A 22,047-nucleotide genomic window follows, 5' to 3' on the forward strand; every position below is an offset into this window, starting at 1 on the left:
TGCGGCCCAATTAAAACCTGGTACAATTATGCCACCATGGAGGCCAAAAATCAAATGATTCATTGTGACATCAAGTGGCCTCAAAGGGCATGGGATGCATTGTGACACCACAGGGGTTAAGAGAAGCAAGGAACCATTGTGACCCAAAGCAGGCTAACAATCTAATGATCCCTTGTGGCACCAGGGGGTATAAAAAGGGCCAGGGATGAATTGTTACAGCACGGGGACCAATAGAAGCAAGGGTCTATTATGTCACCATGGAGGCCAAGAATCAAATGATTCATTGTGACATCAAGTGGCCTAAAAGGGCATGGGATGCATTGTGACACCACAGAGGATAAGAGAAGCAAGGAACCATTGTTACCCAATGGAGGCTAACAATCTAATGGTTCCTTGTGACACCAATGGGCCTAAAAGGGCCAGGGATGAATTGTGGAAGCATGCGGCCCAATTAAAACCTGGTACAATTATGCCACCATGGAGGCCAAAAATCAAATGATTCATTGTGACATCAAGTGGCCTCAAAGGGCATGGGATGCATTGTGACACCACAGGGGTTAAGAGAAGCAAGGAACCATTGTGACCCAAAGCAGGCTAACAATCTAATGATCCCTTGTGGCACCAGGGGGTATAAAAAGGGCCAGGGATGAATTGTTACAGCACGGGGACCAATAGAAACAAGGATCTATTATGTCACCATGGAGGCCAAGAATCAAATGATTCATTGTGACATCAAGTGGCCTAAAAGGGCATGGGATGCATTGTGACACCACAGAGGTTAAGAGAAGCAAGGAACCATTGTGACCCAAAGCAGGCTAACAATCTAATGATCCCTTGTGACACCAGGGGGCCTAAAATGGCCAGGGATGGATTGTTACAGCACGGGGACCAATAGAATCAAGGATCTATTATGCCACCATGGAGGCCAAGAATCAAATGATTCATTGTGACATCAAGTGGCCTAAAAGGGCATGGGATGCATTGTGACACCACAGGGGTTAAGAGAAGCAAGGATCCATTGTGACCCAATGGAGGCTAATAATCCCAGGATCCCATTTGGCACCAGGGGGCGTAAAAGGGCCAGGGATGAATTGTGACAGCATGGGGACCAATAGAAACAAGGAACCATTATGACACCATGGAGGCCAAGAATCAAATGATTCATTGACATCAAGTGGCCTAAAATGGCATGGAATGCATTGTGACACCACAGAGGTTAAGACAAGAAAGGAACCATTGTTACCCAATGGAGGCTAACAATCTAATGGTCTCTTGTGACACCAATGGGCCTAAAAGGGCCAGGGATGGATTGTGAAAGCATGGGGCCCAATTAAAACCTGGTAAAATTATGCCACCATGGAGGCCAAAAATCAAATCGTTCATTGTGACATCCAGTGGCCTAAAAGGGCATGGGATGCATTGTGACACCACAGAGGTTAAGAGAAGCAAGGAACCATTGTGACCCAATGCAGGCTAACAATCTAATGATCCCTTGTGACACCAGGGGGCCTAAAATGGCCAGGGATGGATTGTTACAGCACGGGGACCAATAGAAGCAAGGATCTATTATGCCACCATGGAGGCCAAGAATCAAATGATTCATTGTGACATCAAGTGGCCTAAAAGGGCATGGGATGCATTGTGACACCACAGAGGTTAAGAGAAGCAAGGAACCATTGTGACCCAATGCAGGCTAACAATCTAATGATCCCTTGTGGCACCAGGGGCTATAAAAAGGGCCAGGGATGAATTGTAACAGCACGGGGACCAATAGAAGCAAGGATCTATTATGTCACCACGGAGGCCAAGTATCAAATGATTCATTGTGACATCAAGTGGCCTAAAAGGGCATGGGATGCATTGTGACACCACAGGGGTTAAGAGAAGCAAGGATCCATTGTGACCCAATGGAGGCTAATAATCCCAGGATCCCATTTGACACCAGGGGGCGTAAAAGGGCCAGGGATGAATTGTGACAGCATGGGGCCCAATAGAAACAAGGAACCATTATGACACCATGGAGGCCAAGAATCAAATGCTTCATTGTGACATCAAGTGGCCTAAAATGGCATGGGATGCATTGTGACACCACAGAGGTTAAGAGAAGCAAGGAACCATTGTTACCCAATGGAGACTAACAATCTAATGGTCCCTTGTGACACCAATGGGCCTAAAAGGGCCAGGGATGAATTGTGAAAGCATGGGGCCCAATTAAAACCCGGTACAATTATGCCACCATGGAGGCCAAAAATCAAATGATTCATTGTGACATCAAGTGGCCTAAAAGGGCATGGGATGCATTGTGACACCACAGGGGTTAAGAGAAGCAAGGATCCATTGTGACCCAATGGAGGCTAATAATCCCAGGATCCCATTTGACACCAGGGGGCGTAAAAGGGCCAGGGATGAATTGTGACAGCATGGGGACCAATAGAAACAAGGAACCATTATGACACCATGAAGGCCAAGAATCAAATGGTTCATTGTAAGACCAAGTGGCCTAAAAGGGCTTGGAATGCATTGTGACACCACAGAGGTTAAGAGAAGCAAGGAACCATTGTGACCCAATGCAGGCTAACAATCTAATGATCCCTTGTGGCACCAGGGGCTATAAAAAGGGCCAGGGATTAATTGTTACAGCACGGGGACCAATAGAAGCAAGGATCTATTATGTCACCATGGAGGCCAAGAATCAAATGATTCATTGTGACATCAAGTGGCATAAAAGGGCATGGGATGCATTGTGACACCACAGGGGTTAAGAGAAGCAAGGAACCATTGTGACCCAATGCAGGCTAAAAATCTAATGATCCCTTGTGACACCAGGGGGCCTAAAATGGCCAGGGATGGATTGTTACAGCACGGGGACCAATAGAAGCAAGGATCTATTATGCCACCATGGAGGCCAAGAATCAAATGATTCATTGTGACATCAAGTGGCCTAAAAGGGCATGGGATGCATTGTGACACCACAGGGGTTCAGAGAAGCAAGGATCCATTGTGACCCAATGGAGGCTAATAATCCCAGGATCCCATTTGACACCAGGGGGCGTAAAAGGGCCAGGGATGAATTGTGACAGCATGGGGACCAATAGAAACAAGGAACCATTATGACACCATGAAGGCCAAGAATCAAATGGTTCATTGTAAGACCAAGTGGCCTAAAAGGGCTTGGAATGCATTGTGACACCACAGAGGTTAAGAGAAGCAAGGAACAATTGTGACCCAATGCAGGCTAACAATCTAATGATCCCTTGTGGCACCAGGGGGTATAAAAAGGGCCAGGGATGAATTGTTACAGCACGGGGACCAATAGAAGCAAGGGTCTATTATGTCACCATGGAGGCCAAGAATCAAATGATTCATTGTGACATCAAGTGGCCTAAAAGGGCATGGGATGCATTGTGACACCACAGAGGTTAAGAGAAGCAAGGAACCATTGTGACCCAATGCAGGCTAACAATCTAATGATCCCTTGTGACACCAGGGGGCCTAAAATGGCCAGGGATGGATTGTTACAGCACGGGGACCAATAGAAGCAAGGATCTATTATGCCACCATGGAGGCCAAGAATCAAATGATTCATTGTGACATCAAGTGGCCTAAAAGGGCATGGGATGCATTGTGACACCACAGGGGTTCAGAGAAGCAAGGATCCATTGTGACCCAATGGAGGCTAATAATCCCAGGATGCCATTTGACACCAGGGGGCGTAAAAGGGCCAGGGATGAATTGTGACAGCATGGGGACCAATAGAAACAAGGAACCATTATGACACCATGAAGGCCAAGAATCAAATGGTTCATTGTAAGACCAAGTGGCCTAAAAGGGCTTGGAATGCATTGTGACACCACAGAGGTTAAGAGAAGCAAGGAACCATTGTGACCCAAAGCAGGCTAACAATCTAATGATCCCGTGTGGAACCAGGGGGTATAAAAAGGGCCAGGGATGAATTGTTACAGCACGGGGACCAATAGAAGCAAGGGTCTATTATGTCACCATGGAGGCCAAGAATCAAATGATTCATTGTGACATCAAGTGGCCTAAAAGGGCATGGGATGCATTGTGACACCACAGAGGTTAAGAGAAGCAAGGAACCATTGTGACCCAATGCTTGCTAAAAATCTAATGATCCCTTGTGACACCAGGGGGCCTAAAATGGCCAGGGATGGATTGTTACAGCACGGGGACCAATAGAAGCAAGGATCTATTATGCCACCATGGACGCCAAGAATCAAATGATTCATTGTGACATCAAGTGGCCTAAAAGGGCATGGGATGCATTGTGACACCACAGGGGTTAAGAGAAGCAAGGATCCATTGTGACCCAATGGAGGCTAATAATCCCAGGATCCCATTTGGCACCAGGGGGCGTAAAAGGGCCAGGGATGGATTGTGAAAGCATGGGGCCCAATTAAAACCTGGTAAAATTATGCCACCATGGAGGCCAAAAATCAAATGGTTCATTGTGACATCAAGTGGCCTAAAAGGGCATGGGATGCATTGTGACACCACAGAGGTTAAGAGAAGCAAGGAACCATTGTGACCCAATGCAGGCTAACAATCTAATGATCCCTTGTGACACCAGGGGGCCTAAAATGGCCAGGGATGGATTGTTACAGCACGTGGACCAAAAGAAGCAAGGATCTATTATGCCACCATGGAGGCCAAGAATCAAATGATTCATTGTGACATCAAGTGGCCTAAAAGGGCATGGGATGCATTGTGACACCACAGGGGTTAAGAGAAGCAAGGATCCATTGTGACCCAATGGAGGCTAATAATCCCAGGATCCCATTTGGCACCAGGGGGCGTAAAAGGGCCAGGGATGAATTGTGACAGCATGGGGACCAATAGAAACAAGGAACCATTATGACACCATGGAGGCCAAGAATCAAATGATTCATTGTGACATCAAGTGGCCTAAAATGGCATGGAATGCATTGTGACACCACAGAGGTTAAGAGAAGCAAGGAACCATTGTTACCCAATGGAGGCTAACAATCTAATGGTTCCTTGTGACACCAATGGGCCTAAAAGGGCCAGGGATGAATTGTGAAAGCATGGGGCCCAATTAAAACCTGGTACAATTATGCCACCATGGAGGCCAAAAATCAAATGATTCATTGTGACATCAAGTGGCCTAAAAGGGCATGGGATGCATTGTGACACCACAGAGGTTAAGAGAAGCAAGGAACCATTGTGACCCAATGCAGGCTAAAAATCTAATGGTCCCTTGTGACACCAGGGGGCCTAAAATGGCCAGGGATGGATTGTTACAGCACGGGGACCAATAGAAGCAAGGATCTATTATGCCACCATGGAGGCCAAGAATCAAAAGATGCATTGTGACATCAAGTGGCCTAAAAGGGCATGGGATGCATTGTGACACCACAGGGGTTCAGAGAAGCAAGGATCCATTGTGACCCAATGGAGGCTAATAATCCCAGGATCCCATTTGACACCAGGGGGCGTAAAAGGGCCAGGGATGAATTGTGACAGCATGGGGCCCAATAGAAACAAGGAACCATTATGACACCATGAAGGCCAAGAATCAAATGGTTCATTGTAAGACCAAGTGGCCTAAAAGGGCTTGGAATGCATTGTGACACCACAGAGGTTAAGAGAAGCAAGGAACCATTGTGACCCAAAGCAGGCTAACAATCTAATGATCCCTTGTGGCACCATGGGGTATAAAAAGGGCAAGGGATGAATTGTTACAGCACGGGGACCAATAGAAGCAAGGATCTATTATGTCACCATGGAGGCCAAGTATCAAATGATTCATTGTGACATCAAGTGGCCTAAAAGGGCATGGGATGCATTGTGACACCACAGAGGTTAAGAGAAGCAAGGAACCATTGTGACCCAATGCTTGCTAAAAATCTAATGATCCCTTGTGACACCAGGGGGCCTAAAATGGCCAGGGATGGATTGTTACAGCTCGGGGACCAATAGAAGCAAGGATCTATTTTGCCACCATGGAGGCCAAGAATCAAATGATTCATTGTGACATCAAGTGGCCTAAAAGGGCATGGGATGCATTGTGACACCACAGGGGTTAAGAGAAGCAAGTATCCATTGTGACACAATGGAGGCTAATAATCCCAGGATCCCATTTGGCACCAGGGGGCGTAAAAGGGCCAGGGATGGATTGTGAAAGCATGGGGCCCAATTAAAACCTGGTAAAATTATGCCACCATGGAGGCCAAAAATCAAATGGTTCATTGTGACATCAAGTGGCCTAAAAGGGCATGGGATGCATTGTGACACCACAGAGGTTAAGAGAAGCAAGGAACCATTGTGACCCAATGCAGGCTAACAATCTAATGATCCCTTGTGACACCAGGGGGCCTAAAATGGCCAGGGATGGATTGTTACAGCACGTGGACCAAAAGAAGCAAGGATCTATTATGCCACCATGGAGGCCAAGAATCAAATGATTCATTGTGACATGAAGTGGCCTAAAATGGCATGGGATGCATTGTGACACCACAGAGGTTAAGAGAAGCAAGGAACCATTGTGACCCAATGCAGGCTAACAATCTAATGATCCCTTGTGACACCAGGGGGCCTAAAATGGCCAGGGATGAATTGTAACAGCACGGGGACCAATAGAAGCAAGGATCTATTATGTCACCACGGAGGCCAAGAATCAAATGATTCATTGTGACATCAAGTGGCCTAAAAGGGCATGGGATGCATTGTGACACCACAGGGGTTCAGAGAAGCAAGGATCCATTGTGACCCAATGGAGGCTAATAATCCCAGGATCCCATTTGACACCAGGGGGCGTAAAAGGGCCAGGGATGAATTGTGACAGCATGGGGCCCAATAGAAACAAGGAACCATTATGACACCATGAAGGCCAAGAATCAAATGGTTCATTGTAAGACCAAGTGGCCTAAAAGGGCTTGGAATGCATTGTGACACCACAGAGGTTAAGAGAAGCAAGGAACCATTGTGACCCAATGCAGGCTAACAATCTAATGGTCCCTTGTGGCACCAGGGGCTATAAAAAGGGCCAGGGATGAATTGTTACAGCACGGGGACCAATAGAAGCAAGGATCTATTATGTCACCATGGAGGCCAAGAATCAAATGATTCATTGTGACATCAAGTGGCCTAAAAGGGCATGGGATGCATTGTGACACCACAGAGGTTAAGAGAAGCAAGGAACCATTGTGACCCAATGCTTGCTAAAAATCTAATGATCCCTTGTGACACCAGGGGGCCTAAAATGGCCAGGGATGGATTGTTACAGCACGGGGACCAATAGAATCAAGGATCTATTATGCCACCATGGAGGCCAAGAATCAAATGATTCATTGTGACATCAAGTGGCCTAAAAGGGCATGGGATGCATTGTGACACCACAGGGGTTAAGAGAAGCAAGGATCCATTGTGACCCAATGGAGGCTAATAATCCCAGGATCCCATTTGGCACCAGGGGGCGTAAAACGGCCAGGGATGGATTGTGAAAGCATGGGGCCCAATTAAAACCTGGTAAAATTATGCCACCATGGAGGCCAAAAATCAAATGGTTCATTGTGACATCAAGTGGCCTAAAAGGGCATGGGATGCATTGTGACACAACAGAGGTTAAGAGAAGCAAGGAACCATTGTGACCCAATGCAGGCTAACAATCTAATGATCCCTTGTGACACCAGGGGGCCTAAAATGGCCAGGGATGGATTGTTACAGCACGTGGACCAAAAGAAGCAAGGATCTATTATGCCACCATGGAGGCCAAGAATCAAATGATTCATTGTGACATGAAGTGGCCTAAAATGGCATGGGATGCATTGTGACACCACAGAGGTTAAGAGAAGCAAGGAACCATTGTGACCCAATGCAGGCTAACAATCTAATGATCCCTTGTGACACCAGGGGGCGTAAAAGGGCCAGGGATGAATTGTAACAGCACGGGGACCAATAGAAGCAAGGATCTATTATGTCACCACGGAGGCCAAGAATCAAATGATTCATTGTGACATCAAGTGGCCTAAAAGGGCATGGGATGCATTGTGACACCACAGGGGTTCAGAGAAGCAAGGATCCATTGTGACCCAATGGAGGCTAATAATCCCAGGATCCCATTTGACACCAGGGGGCGTAAAAGGGCCAGGGATGAATTGTGACAGCATGGGGCCCAATAGAAACAAGGAACCATTATGACACCATGAAGGCCAAGAATCAAATGGTTCATTGTAAGACCAAGTGGCCTAAAAGGGCTTGGAATGCATTGTGACACCACAGAGGTTAAGAGAAGCAAGGAACCATTGTGACCCAATGCAGGCTAACAATCTAATGGTCCCTTGTGGCACCAGGGGCTATAAAAAGGGCCAGGGATGAATTGTTACAGCACGGGGACCAATAGAAGCAAGGATCTATTATGTCACCATGGAGGCCAAGAATCAAATGATTCATTGTGACATCAAGTGGCCTAAAAGGGCATGGGATGCATTGTGACACCACAGAGGTTAAGAGAAGCAAGGAACCATTGTGACCCAATGCTTGCTAAAAATCTAATGATCCCTTGTGACACCAGGGGGCCTAAAATGGCCAGGGATGGATTGTTACAGCACGGGGACCAATAGAATCAAGGATCTATTATGCCACCATGGAGGCCAAGAATCAAATGATTCATTGTGACATCAAGTGGCCTAAAAGGGCATGGGATGCATTGTGACACCACAGGGGTTAAGAGAAGCAAGGATCCATTGTGACCCAATGGAGGCTAATAATCCCAGGATCCCATTTGGCACCAGGGGGCGTAAAAGGGCCAGGGATGAATTGTGACAGCATGGGGACCAATAGAAACAAGGAACCATTATGACACCATGGAGGCCAAGAATCAAATGATTCATTGTGACATCAAGTGGCCTAAAATGGCATGGAATGCATTGTGACACCACAGAGGTTAAGAGAAGCAAGGAACCATTGTTACCCAATGGAGGCTAACAATCTAATGGTTCCTTGTGACACCAATGGGCCTAAAAGGGCCAGGGATGAATTGTGAAAGCATGGGGCCCAATTAAAACCTGGTACAATTATGCCACCATGGAGGCCAAAAATCAAATGATTCATTGTGACATCAAGTGGCCTAAAAGGGCATGGGATGCATTGTGACACCACAGAGGTTAAGAGAAGCAAGGAACCATTGTGACCCAATGCAGGCTAAAAATCTAATGGTCCCTTGTGACACCAGGGGGCCTAAAATGGCCAGGGATGGATTGTTACAGCACGGGGACCAATAGAAGCAAGGATCTATTATGCCACCATGGAGGCCAAGAATCAAATGATTCATTGTGACATCAAGTGGCCTAAAAGGGCATGGGATGCATTGTGACACCACAGGGGTTCAGAGAAGCAAGGATCCATTGTGACCCAATGGAGGCTAATAATCCCAGGATCCCATTTGACACCAGGGGGCGTAAAAGGGCCAGGGATGAATTGTGACAGCATGGGGCCCAATAGAAACAAGGAACCATTATGACACCATGAAGGCCAAGAATCAAATGGTTCATTGTAAGACCAAGTGGCCTAAAAGGGCTTGGAATGCATTGTGACACCACAGAGGTTAAGAGAAGCAAGGAACCATTGTGACCCAAAGCAGGCTAACAATCTAATGATCCCTTGTGGCACCATGGGGTATAAAAAGGGCCAGGGATGAATTGTTACAGCACGGGGACCAATAGAAGCAAGGATCTATTATGTCACCATGGAGGCCAAGAATCAAATGATTCATTGTGACATCAAGTGGCCTAAAAGGGCATGGGATGCATTGTGACACCACAGAGGTTAAGAGAAGCAAGGAACCATTGTGACCCAATGCTTGCTAAAAATCTAATGATCCCTTGTGACACCAGGGGGCCTAAAATGGCCAGGGATGGATTGTTACAGCTCGGGGACCAATAGAAGCAAGGATCTATTTTGCCACCATGGAGGCCAAGAATCAAATGATTCATTGTGACATCTAGTGGCCTAAAAGGGCATGGGATTCATTGTGACACCACAGGGGTTCAGAGAAGCAAGGATCCATTGTGACCCAATGGAGGCTAATAATCCCAGGATCCCATTTGGCACCAGGGGGCGTAAAAGGGCCAGGGATGGATTGTGAAAGCATGGGGCCCAATTAAAACCTGGTAAAATTATGCCACCATGGAGGCCAAAAATCAAATGGTTCATTGTGACATCAAGTGGCCTAAAAGGGCATGGGATGCATTGTGACACCACAGAGGTTAAGAGAAGCAAGGAACCATTGTGACCCAATGCAGGCTAACAATCTAATGATCCCTTGTGACACCAGGGGGCCTAAAATGGCCAGGGATGGATTGTTACAGCACGTGGACCAAAAGAAGCAAGGATCTATTATGCCACCATGGAGGCCAAGAATCAAATGATTCATTGTGACATGAAGTGGCCTAAAATGGCATGGGATGCATTGTGACACCACAGAGGTTAAGAGAAGCAAGGAACCATTGTGACCCAATGCAGGCTAACAATCTAATGATCCCTTGTGACACCAGGGGGCCTAAAATGGCCAGGGATGAATTGTAACAGCACGGGGACCAATAGAAGCAAGGATCTATTATGTCACCACGGAGGCCAAGAATCAAATGATTCATTGTGACATCAAGTGGCCTAAAAGGGCATGGGATGCATTGTGACACCACAGGGGTTCAGAGAAGCAAGGATCCATTGTGACCCAATGGAGGCTAATAATCCCAGGATCCCATTTGACACCAGGGGGCGTAAAAGGGCCAGGGATGAATTGTGACAGCATGGGGCCCAATAGAAACAAGGAACCATTATGACACCATGAAGGCCAAGAATCAAATGGTTCATTGTAAGACCAAGTGGCCTAAAAGGGCTTGGAATGCATTGTGACACCACAGAGGTTAAGAGAAGCAAGGAACCATTGTGACCCAATGCAGGCTAACAATCTAATGGTCCCTTGTGGCACCAGGGGCTATAAAAAGGGCCAGGGATGAATTGTTACAGCACGGGGACCAATAGAAGCAAGGATCTATTATGTCACCATGGAGGCCAAGAATCAAATGATTCATTGTGACATCAAGTGGCCTAAAAGGGCATGGGATGCATTGTGACACCACAGAGGTTAAGAGAAGCAAGGAACCATTGTGACCCAATGCTTGCTAAAAATCTAATGATCCCTTGTGACACCAGGGGGCCTAAAATGGCCAGGGATGGATTGTTACAGCACGGGGACCAATAGAATCAAGGATCTATTATGCCACCATGGAGGCCAAGAATCAAATGATTCATTGTGACATCAAGTGGCCTAAAAGGGCATGGGATGCATTGTGACACCACAGGGGTTAAGAGAAGCAAGGATCCATTGTGACCCAATGGAGGCTAATAATCCCAGGATCCCATTTGGCACCAGGGGGCGTAAAAGGGCCAGGGATGAATTGTGACAGCATGGGGACCAATAGAAACAAGGAACCATTATGACACCATGGAGGCCAAGAATCAAATGATTCATTGTGACATCAAGTGGCCTAAAATGGCATGGAATGCATTGTGACACCACAGAGGTTAAGAGAAGCAAGGAACCATTGTTACCCAATGGAGGCTAACAATCTAATGGTTCCTTGTGACACCAATGGGCCTAAAAGGGCCAGGGATGAATTGTGAAAGCATGGGGCCCAATTAAAACCTGGTACAATTATGCCACCATGGAGGCCAAAAATCAAATGATTCATTGTGACATCAAGTGGCCTAAAAGGGCATGGGATGCATTGTGACACCACAGAGGTTAAGAGAAGCAAGGAACCATTGTGACCCAATGCAGGCTAAAAATCTAATGGTCCCTTGTGACACCAGGGGGCCTAAAATGGCCAGGGATGGATTGTTACAGCTCGGGGACCAATAGAAGCAAGGATCTATTATGCCACCATGGAGGCCAAGAATCAAATGATTCATTGTGACATCAAGTGGCCTAAAAGGGCATGGGATGCATTGTGACACCACAGGGGTTCAGAGAAGCAAGGATCCATTATGACCCAATGGAGGCTAATAATCCCAGGATCCCATTTGACACCAGGGGGCGTAAAAGGGCCAGGGATGAATTGTGACAGCATGGGGCCCAATAGAAACAAGGAACCATTATGACACCATGAAGGCCAAGAATCAAATGGTTCATTGTAAGACCAAGTGGCCTAAAAGGGCTTGGAATGCATTGTGACACCACAGAGGTTAAGAGAAGCAAGGAACCATTGTGACCCAATGCAGGCTAACAATCTAATGATCCCTTGTGGCACCAGGGGGTATAAAAAGGGCCAGGGATGAATTGTTACAGCACGGGGACCAATAGAAGCAAGGATCTATTATGTCACCATGGAGGCCAAGAATCAAATGATTCATTGTGACATCAAGTGGCCTAAAAGGGCATGGGATGCATTGTGACACCACAGAGGTTAAGAGAAGCAAGGAACCATTGTGACCCAATGCTTGCTAAAAATCTAATGATCCCTTGTGACACCAGGGGGCCTAAAATGGCCAGGGATGGATTGTTACAGCTCGGGGACCAATAGAAGCAAGGATCTATTTTGCCACCATGGAGGCCAAGAATCAAATTATTCATTGTGACATCAAGTGGCCTAAAAGGGCATGGGATGCATTGTGACACCACAGGGGTTAAGAGAAGCAAGGATCCATTGTGACCCAATGGAGGCTAATAATCCCAGGATCCCATTTGGCACCAGGGGGCGTAAAAGGGCCAGGGATGGATTGTGAAAGCATGGGGCCCAATTAAAACCTGGTAAAATTATGCCACCATGGAGGCCAAAAATCAAATGGTTCATTGTGACATCAAGTGGCCTAAAAGGGCATGGGATGCATTGTGACACCACAGAGGTTAAGAGAAGCAAGGAACCATTGTGACCCAATGCAGGCTAACAATCTAATGATCCCTTGTGACACCAGGGGGCCTAAAATGGCCAGGGATGGATTGTTACAGCACGTGGACCAAAAGAAGCAAGGATCTATTATGCCACCATGGAGGCCAAGAATCAAATGATTCATTGTGACATGAAGTGGCCTAAAATGGCATGGGATGCATTGTGACACCACAGAGGTTAAGAGAAGCAAGGAACCATTGTGACCCAATGCAGGCTAACAATCTAATGATCCCTTGTGACACCAGGGGGCCTAAAATGGCCAAGGATGAATTGTAACAGCACGGGGACCAATAGAAGCAAGGATCTATTATGTCACCACGGAGGCCAAGAATCAAATGATTCATTGTGACATCAAGTGGCCTAAAAGGGCATGGGATGCATTGTGACACCACAGGGGTTCAGAGAAGCAAGGATCCATTGTGACCCAATGGAGGCTAATAATCCCAGGATCCCATTTGACACCAGGGGGCGTAAAAGGGCCAGGGATGAATTGTGACAGCATGGGGCCCAATAGAAACAAGGAACCATTATGACACCATGAAGGCCAAGAATCAAATGGTTCATTGTAAGACCAAGTGGCCTAAAAGGGCTTGGAATGCATTGTGACACCACAGAGGTTAAGAGAAGCAAGGAACCATTGTGACCCAATGCAGGCTAACAATCTAATGGTCCCTTGTGGCACCAGGGGCTATAAAAAGGGCCAGGGATGAATTGTTACAGCACGGGGACCAATAGAAGCAAGGATCTATTATGTCACCATGGAGGCCAAGAATCAAATGATTCATTGTGACATCAAGTGGCCTAAAAGGGCATGGGATGCATTGTGACACCACAGAGGTTAAGAGAAGCAAGGAACCATTGTGACCCAATGCTTGCTAAAAATCTAATGATCCCTTGTGACACCAGGGGGCCTAAAATGGCCAGGGATGGATTGTTACAGCACGGGGACCAAAAGAAGCAAGGATCTATTATGCCACCATGGAGGCCAAGAATCAAATGATTCATTGTGACATCAAGTGGCCTAAAAGGGCATGGGATGCATTGTGACACCACAGGGGTTAAGAGAAGCAAGGATCCATTGTGACCCAATGGAGGCTAATAATCCCAGGATCCCATTTGGCACCAGGGGGCGTAAAAGGGCCAGGGATGAATTGTGACAGCATGGGGACCAATAGAAACAAGGAACCATTATGACACCATGGAGGCCAAGAATCAAATGATTCATTGTGACATCAAGTGGCCTAAAATGGCATGGAATGCATTGTGACACCACAGAGGTTAAGAGAAGCAAGGAACCATTGTTACCCAATGGAGGCTAACAATCTAATGGTTCCTTGTGACACCAATGGGCCTAAAAGGGCCAGGGATGAATTGTGAAAGCATGGGGCCCAATTAAAACCTGGTACAATTATGCCACCATGGAGGCCAAAAATCAAATGATTCATTGTGACATCCAGTGGCCTAAAAGGGCATGGGATGCATTGTGACACCACAGAGGTTAAGAGAAGCAAGGAACCATTGTGACCCAATGCAGGCTAACAATCTAATGATCCCTTGTGGCACCAGGGGGTATAAAAAGGGCCAGGGATGAATTGTTACAGCACGGGGACCAATAGAAGCAAGGGTCTATTATGTCACCATGGAGGCCAAGAATCAAATGATTCATTGTGACATCAAGTGGCCTAAAAGGGCATGGGATGCATTGTGACACCACAGAGGTTAAGAGAAGCAAGGAACCATTGTGACCCAATGCTTGCTAAAAATCTAATGATCCCTTGTGACACCAGGGGGCCTAAAATGGCCAGGGATGGATTGTTACAGCTCGGGGACCAATAGAAGCAAGGATCTATTTTGCCACCATGGAGGCCAAGAATCAAATGATTCATTGTGACATCAAGTGGCCTAAAAGGGCATGGGATGCATTGTGACACCACAGGGGTTAAGAGAAGCAAGGATCCATTGTGACCCAATGGAGGCTAATAATCCCAGGATCCCATTTGGCACCAGGGGGCGTAAAAGGGCCAGGGATGAATTGTGACAGCATGGGGACCAATAGAAACAAGGAACCATTATGACACCATGAAGGCCAAGAATCAAATGGGTCATTGTAAGACCAAGTGGCCTAAAAGGGCTTGGAATGCATTGTGACACAACAGAGGTTAAGAGAAGCAAGGAACCATTGTGACCCAATGCAGGCTAACAATCTAATGATCCCTTGTGGCACCAGGGGATATAAAAAGGGCCAGGGATGAATTGTTACAGCACGGGGACCAATAGAAGCAAGGGTCTATTATGTCACCATGGAGGCCAAGAATCAAATGATTCATTGTGACATCAAGTGGCCTAAAAGGGCATGGGATGCATTGTGACACCACAGAGGTTAAGAGAAGCAAGGAACCATTGTGACCCAATGCTTGCTAAAAATCTAATGATCCCTTGTGACACCAGGGGGCCTAAAATGGCCAGGGATGGATTGTTACAGCACGGGGACCAATAGAAGCAAGGATCTATTATGCCACCATGGAGGCCAAGAATCAAATGATTCATTGTGACATCAAGTGGCCTAAAAGGGCATGGGATGCATTGTGACACCACAGGGGTTAAGAGAAGCAAGGATCCATTGTGACGAAATGGAGGCTAATAATCCCAGGATCCCATTTGGCACCAGGGGGCGTAAAATGGCCAGGGATGAATTGTGACAGCATGGGGACCAATAGAAACAAGGAACCATTATGACACCATGGAGGCCAAGAATCAAATGATTCATTGTGACATCAAGTGGCCTAAAATGGCATGGAATGCATTGTGACACCACAGAGGTTAAGAGAAGCAAGGAACCATTGTTACCCAATGGAGGCTAACAATCTAATGGTTCCTTGTGACACCAATGGGCCTAAAAGGGCCAGGGATGAATTGTGAAAGCATGGGGCCCAATTAAAACCTGGTACAATTATGCCACCATGGAGGCCAAAAATCAAATGATTCATTGTGACATCCAGTGGCCTAAAAGGGCATGGGATGCATTGTGACACCACAGAGGTTAAGAGAAGCAAGGAACCATTGTGACCCAAAGCAGGCTAACAATCTAATGATCCCTTGTGGCACCAGGGGGTATAAAAAGGGCCAGGGATGAATTGTTACAGCACGGGGACCAATAGAAGCAAGGGTCTATTATGTCACCATGGAGGCCAAGAATCAAATGATTCATTGTGACATCAAGTGGCCTAAAAGGGCATGGGATGCATTGTGACACCACAGAGGTTAAGAGAAGCAAGGAACCATTGTGACCCAATGCTTGCTAAAAATCTAATGATCCCTTGTGACACCAGGGGGCCTAAAATGGCCAGGGATGGATTGTTACAGCTCGGGGACCAATAGAAGCAAGGATCTATTTTGCCACCATGGAGGCCAAGAATCAAATGATTCATTGTGACATCAAGTGGCCTAAAAGGGCATGGGACGCATTGTGACACCACAGGGGTTAAGAGAAGCAAGGATCCATTGTGACCCAATGGAGGCTAATAATCCCAGGATCCCATTTGGCACCAGGGGGCGTAAAAGGGCCAGGGATGAATTGTGACAGCATGGGGACCAATAGAAACAAGGAACCATTATGACACCATGAAGGCCAAGAATCAAATGGGTCATTGTAAGACCAAGTGGCCTAAAAGGGCTTGGAATGCATTGTGACACAACAGAGGTTAAGAGAAGCAAGGAACCATTGTGACCCAATGCAGGCTAACAATCTAATGATCCCTTGTGGCACCAGGGGATATAAAAAGGGCCAGGGATGAATTGTTACAGCACGGGGACCAATAGAAGCAAGGGTCTATTATGTCACCATGGAGGCCAAGAATCAAATGATTCATTGTGACATCAAGTGGCCTAAAAGGGCATGGGATGCATTGTGACACCACAGAGGTTAAGAGAAGCAAGGAACCATTGTGACCCAATGCTTGCTAAAAATCTAATGATCCCTTGTGACACCAGGGGGCCTAAAATGGCCAGGGATGGATTGTTACAGCACGGGGACCAATAGAAGCAAGGATCTATTATGCCACCATGGACGCCAAGAATCAAATGATTCATTGTGACATCAAGTGGCCTAAAAGGGCATGGGATGCATTGTGACACCACAGGGGTTAAGAGAAGCAAGGATCCATTGTGACGAAATGGAGGCTAATAATCCCAGGATCCCATTTGGCACCAGGGGGCGTAAAATGGCCAGGGATGAATTGTGACAGCATGGGGACCAATAGAAACAAGGAACCATTATGACACCATGGAGGCCAAGAATCAAATGATTCATTGTGACATCAAGTGGCCTAAAATGGCATGGAATGCATTGTGACACCACAGAGGTTAAGAGAAGCAAGGAACCATTGTTACCCAATGGAGGCTAACAATCTAATGGTTCCTTGTGACACCAATGGGCCTAAAAGGGCCAGGGATGAATTGTGAAAGCATGGGGCCCAATTAAAACCTGGTACAATTATGCCACCATGGAGGCCAAAAATCAAATGATTCATTGTGACATCAAGTGGCCTAAAAGGGCATGGGATGCATTGTGACACCACAGGGGTTAAGAGAAGCAAGGAACAATTGTGACCCAATGCAGGCTAAAAATCTAATGATCCCTTGTGACACCAGGGGGCCTAAAATGGCCAGGGATGGATTGTTACAGCACGGGGACCAATAGAAGCAAGGATCTATTATGCCACCATGGAGGCCAAGAATCAAATGATTCATTGTGACATCAAGTGGCCAAAAAAGGGCATGGGATGCATTGTGACACCACAGGGGTTCAGAGAAGCAAGGATCCATTGTGACCCAATGGAGGCTAATAATCCCAGGATCCCATTTGACACCAGGGGGCGTAAAAGGGCCAGGGATGAATTGTGACAGCATGGGGACCAATAGAAACAAGGAACCATTATGACACCATGAAGGCCAAGAATCAAATGGTTCATTGTAAGACCAAGTGGCATAAAAGGGCTTGGAATGCATTGTGACATCACAGAGGTTAAGAGAAGCAAGGAACCTTTGTGACCCAATGCAGGCTAACAATCTAATGATCCCTTGTGGCACCAGGGGGTATAAAAAGGGCCAGGGATGAATTGTTACAGCACGGGGACCAATAGAAGCAAGGATCTCTTATGTCACCATGGAGGCCAAGAATCAAATGATTCATTGTGACATCAAGTGGCCTAAAAGGGCATGGGATGCATTGTGACACCACAGAGGTTAAGAGAAGCAAGGAACCATTGTGACCCAATGCAGGCTAAAAATCTAATGATCCCTTGTGACACCAGGGGGCCTAAAATGGCCAGGGATGGATTGTTACAGCACGGGGACCAATAGAAGCAAGGATCTATTATGCCACCATGGACGCCAAGAATCAAATGATTCATTGTGACATCAAGTGGCCTAAAAGGGCATGGGATGCATTGTGACACCACAGGGGTTCAGAGAAGCAAGGATCCATTGTGACCCAATGGAGGCTAATAATCCCAGGATCCCATTTGGCACCAGGGGGCGTAAAAGGGCCAGGGATGAATTGTGACAGCATGGGGCCCAATAGAAACAAGGAACCATTATGACACCATGGAGGCCAAGAATCAAATGATTCATTGTGACATCAAGTGGCCTAAAATGGCATGGAATGCATTGTGACACCACAGAGGTTAAGAGAAGCAAGGAACCATTGTTACCCAATGGAGGCTAACAATCTAATGGTTCCTTGTGACACCAATGGGCCTAAAAGGGCCAGGGATGAATTGTGGAAGCATGGGGCCCAATTAAAACCTGGTACAATTATGCCACCATGGAGGCCAAAAATCAAATGATTCATTGTGACATCAAGTGGCCTAAAAGGGCATGGGATGCATTGTGACACCACAGGGGTTAAGAGAAGCAAGGAACCATTGTGACCCAAAGCAGGCTAACAATCTAATGGTCCCTTGTGGCACCAGGGGGTATAAAAAGGGCCAGGGATGAATTGTTACAGCACGGGGACCAATAGAAGCAAGGGTCTATTATGTCACCATGGAGGCCAAGAATCAAATGATTCATTGTGACATCAAGTGGCCTAAAAGGGCATGGGATGCATTGTGACACCACAGGGGCTAAGAGAACCAAGGAACCATTGTGACCCAATGCAGGCTAACAATCTAATGATCCCTTGTGACACCAGGGGGCCTAAAATGGCCAGGGATGGATTGTTACAGCACGGGGACCAATAGAAGCAAGGATCTATTATGTCACCATGGAGGCCAAGAATCAAATGATTCATTGTGACATCAAGTGGCCTAAAAGGGCATGGGATGCATTGTGACACCACAGGGGTTAAGAGAAGCAAGGATCCATTGTGACCCAATGGAGGCTAATAATCCCAGGATCCCATTTGACACCAGGGGGCGTAAAAGGGCCAGGGATATATTGTGACAGCATGGGGCCCAATAGAAACAAGGAACCATTATGACACCATGGAGGCCAAGAATCAAATGATTCATTGTGACATCAAGTGGCCTAAAATGGCATGGAATGCATTGTGACACCACAGAGGTTAAGAGAAGCAAGGAACCATTGTTACCCAATGGAGGCTAACAATCTAATGGTCCCTTGTGACACCAATGGGCCTAAAAGGGCCAGGGATGAATTGTGAAAGCATGGGGCCCAATTAAAACCTGGTACAATTATGCCACCATGGAGGCCAAAAATCAAATGATTCATTGTGACATCAAGTGGCCTAAAAGGGCATGGGATGCATTGTGACACCACAGGGGTTACGAGAAGCAAGGATCCGTTGTGACCCAAGTCAGGCTAACAATCTTAGAATCCCTTTTGACACCAGGGGGTTCAAAAGGCCCACGGATGAACTGTGACAGCATGGGGCCCAATAGAAACAAGGAACTATTATGCCACCATGGAGGCCAAGAATCAAATGATTCATTGTGACATCAAGTGGCCTAAAATGGCATGGAATGCATTGTGACACCACAGGGGTTCAGAGAAGCAAGGATCCATTGTGACCCAATGGAGGCTAATAATCCCAGGATCCCATTTGACACCAGGGGGCGTAAAAGGGCCGGGGATGAATTGTGACAGCATGGGGACCAATAGAAACAAGGAACCATTATGACACCATGAAGGCCAAGAATCAAATGGTTCATTGTAAGACCAAGTGGCATAAAAGGGCTTGGAATGCATTGTGACACCACAGAGGTTAAGAGAAGCAAGGAACCATTGTGACCCAATGCAGGCTAACAATCTAATGATCCCTTGTGGCACCAGGGGGTATAAAAAGGGCCAGGGATGAATTGTTACAGCACGGGGACCAATAGAAGCAAGGATCTCTTATGTCACCATGGAGGCCAAGAATCAAATGATTCATTGTGACATCAAGTGGCCTAAAAGGGCATGGGATGCATTGTGACACCACAGAGGTTAAGAGAAGCAAGGAACCATTGTGACCCAATGCTTGCTAAAAATCTAATGATCCCTTGTGACACCAGGGGGCCTAAAATGGCCAGGGATGGATTGTTACAGCACGGGGACCAATAGAATCAAGGATCTATTATGCCACCATGGAGGCCAAGAATCAAATGATTCATTGTGACATCAAGTGGCCTAAAAGGGCATGGGATGCATTGTGACACCACAGGGGTTAAGAGAAGCAAGGATCCATTGTGACCCAATGGAGGCTAATAATCCCAGGATCCCATTTGGCACCAGGGGGCGTAAAAGGGCCAGGGATGAATTGTGACAGCATGGGGACCAATAGAAACAAGGAACCATTATGACACCATGGAGGCCAAGAATCAAATGATTCATTGTGACATCAAGTGGCCTAAAATGGCATGGAATGCATTGTGACACCACAGAGGTTAAGAGAAGCAAGGAACCATTGTTACCCAATGGAGGCTAACAATCTAATGGTTCCTTGTGACACCAATGGGCCTAAAAGGGCCAGGGATGAATTGTGAAAGCATGGGGCCCAATTAAAACCTGGTACAATTATGCCACCATGGAGGCCAAAAATCAAATGATTCATTGTGACATCAAGTGGCCTAAAAGGGCATGGGATGCATTGTGACACCACAGAGGTTAAGAGAAGCAAGGAACCATTGTGACCCAATGCAGGCTAAAAATCTAATGGTCCCTTGTGACACCAGGGGGCCTAAAATGGCCAGGGATGGATTGTTACAGCACGGGGACCAATAGAAGCAAGGATCTATTATGCCACCATGGAGGCCAAGAATCAAATGATTCATTGTGACATCAAGTGGCCTAAAAGGGCATGGGATGCATTGTGACACCACAGGGGTTCAGAGAAGCAAGGATCCATTGTGACCCAATGGAGGCTAATAATCCCAGGATCCCATTTGACACCAGGGGGCGTAAAAGGGCCAGGGATGAATTGTGACAGCATGGGGCCCAATAGAAACAAGGAACCATTATGACACCATGAAGGCCAAGAATCAAATGGTTCATTGTAAGACCAAGTGGCCTAAAAGGGCTTGGAATGCATTGTGACACCACAGAGGTTAAGAGAAGCAAGGAACCATTGTGACCCAAAGCAGGCTAACAATCTAATGATCCCTTGTGGCACCATGGGGTATAAAAAGGGCCAGGGATGAATTGTTACAGCACGGGGACCAATAGAAGCAAGGATCTATTATGTCACCATGGAGGCCAAGAATCAAATGATTCATTGTGACATCAAGTGGCCTAAAAGGGCATGGGATGCATTGTGACACCACAGAGGTTAAGAGAAGCAAGGAACCATTGTGACCCAATGCTTGCTAAAAATCTAATGATCCCTTGTGACACCAGGGGGCCTAAAATGGCCAGGGATGGATTGTTACAGCTCGGGGACCAATAGAAGCAAGGATCTATTTTGCCACCATGGAGGCCAAGAATCAAATGATTCATTGTGACATCAAGTGGCCTAAAAGGGCATGGGATGCATTGTGACACCACAGGGGTTAAGAGAAGCAAGGATCCATTGTGACCCAATGGAGGCTAATAATCCCAGGATCCCATTTGACACCAGGGGGCGTAAAAGGGCCAGGGATATATTGTGACAGCATGGGGCCCAATAGAAACAAGGAACCAT

The sequence above is a fragment of the Cinclus cinclus genome, unplaced genomic scaffold, assembly GCF_963662255.1.
Source record: "Cinclus cinclus unplaced genomic scaffold, bCinCin1.1 SCAFFOLD_136, whole genome shotgun sequence".
NCBI lineage: Eukaryota > Metazoa > Chordata > Aves > Passeriformes > Cinclidae > Cinclus > Cinclus cinclus.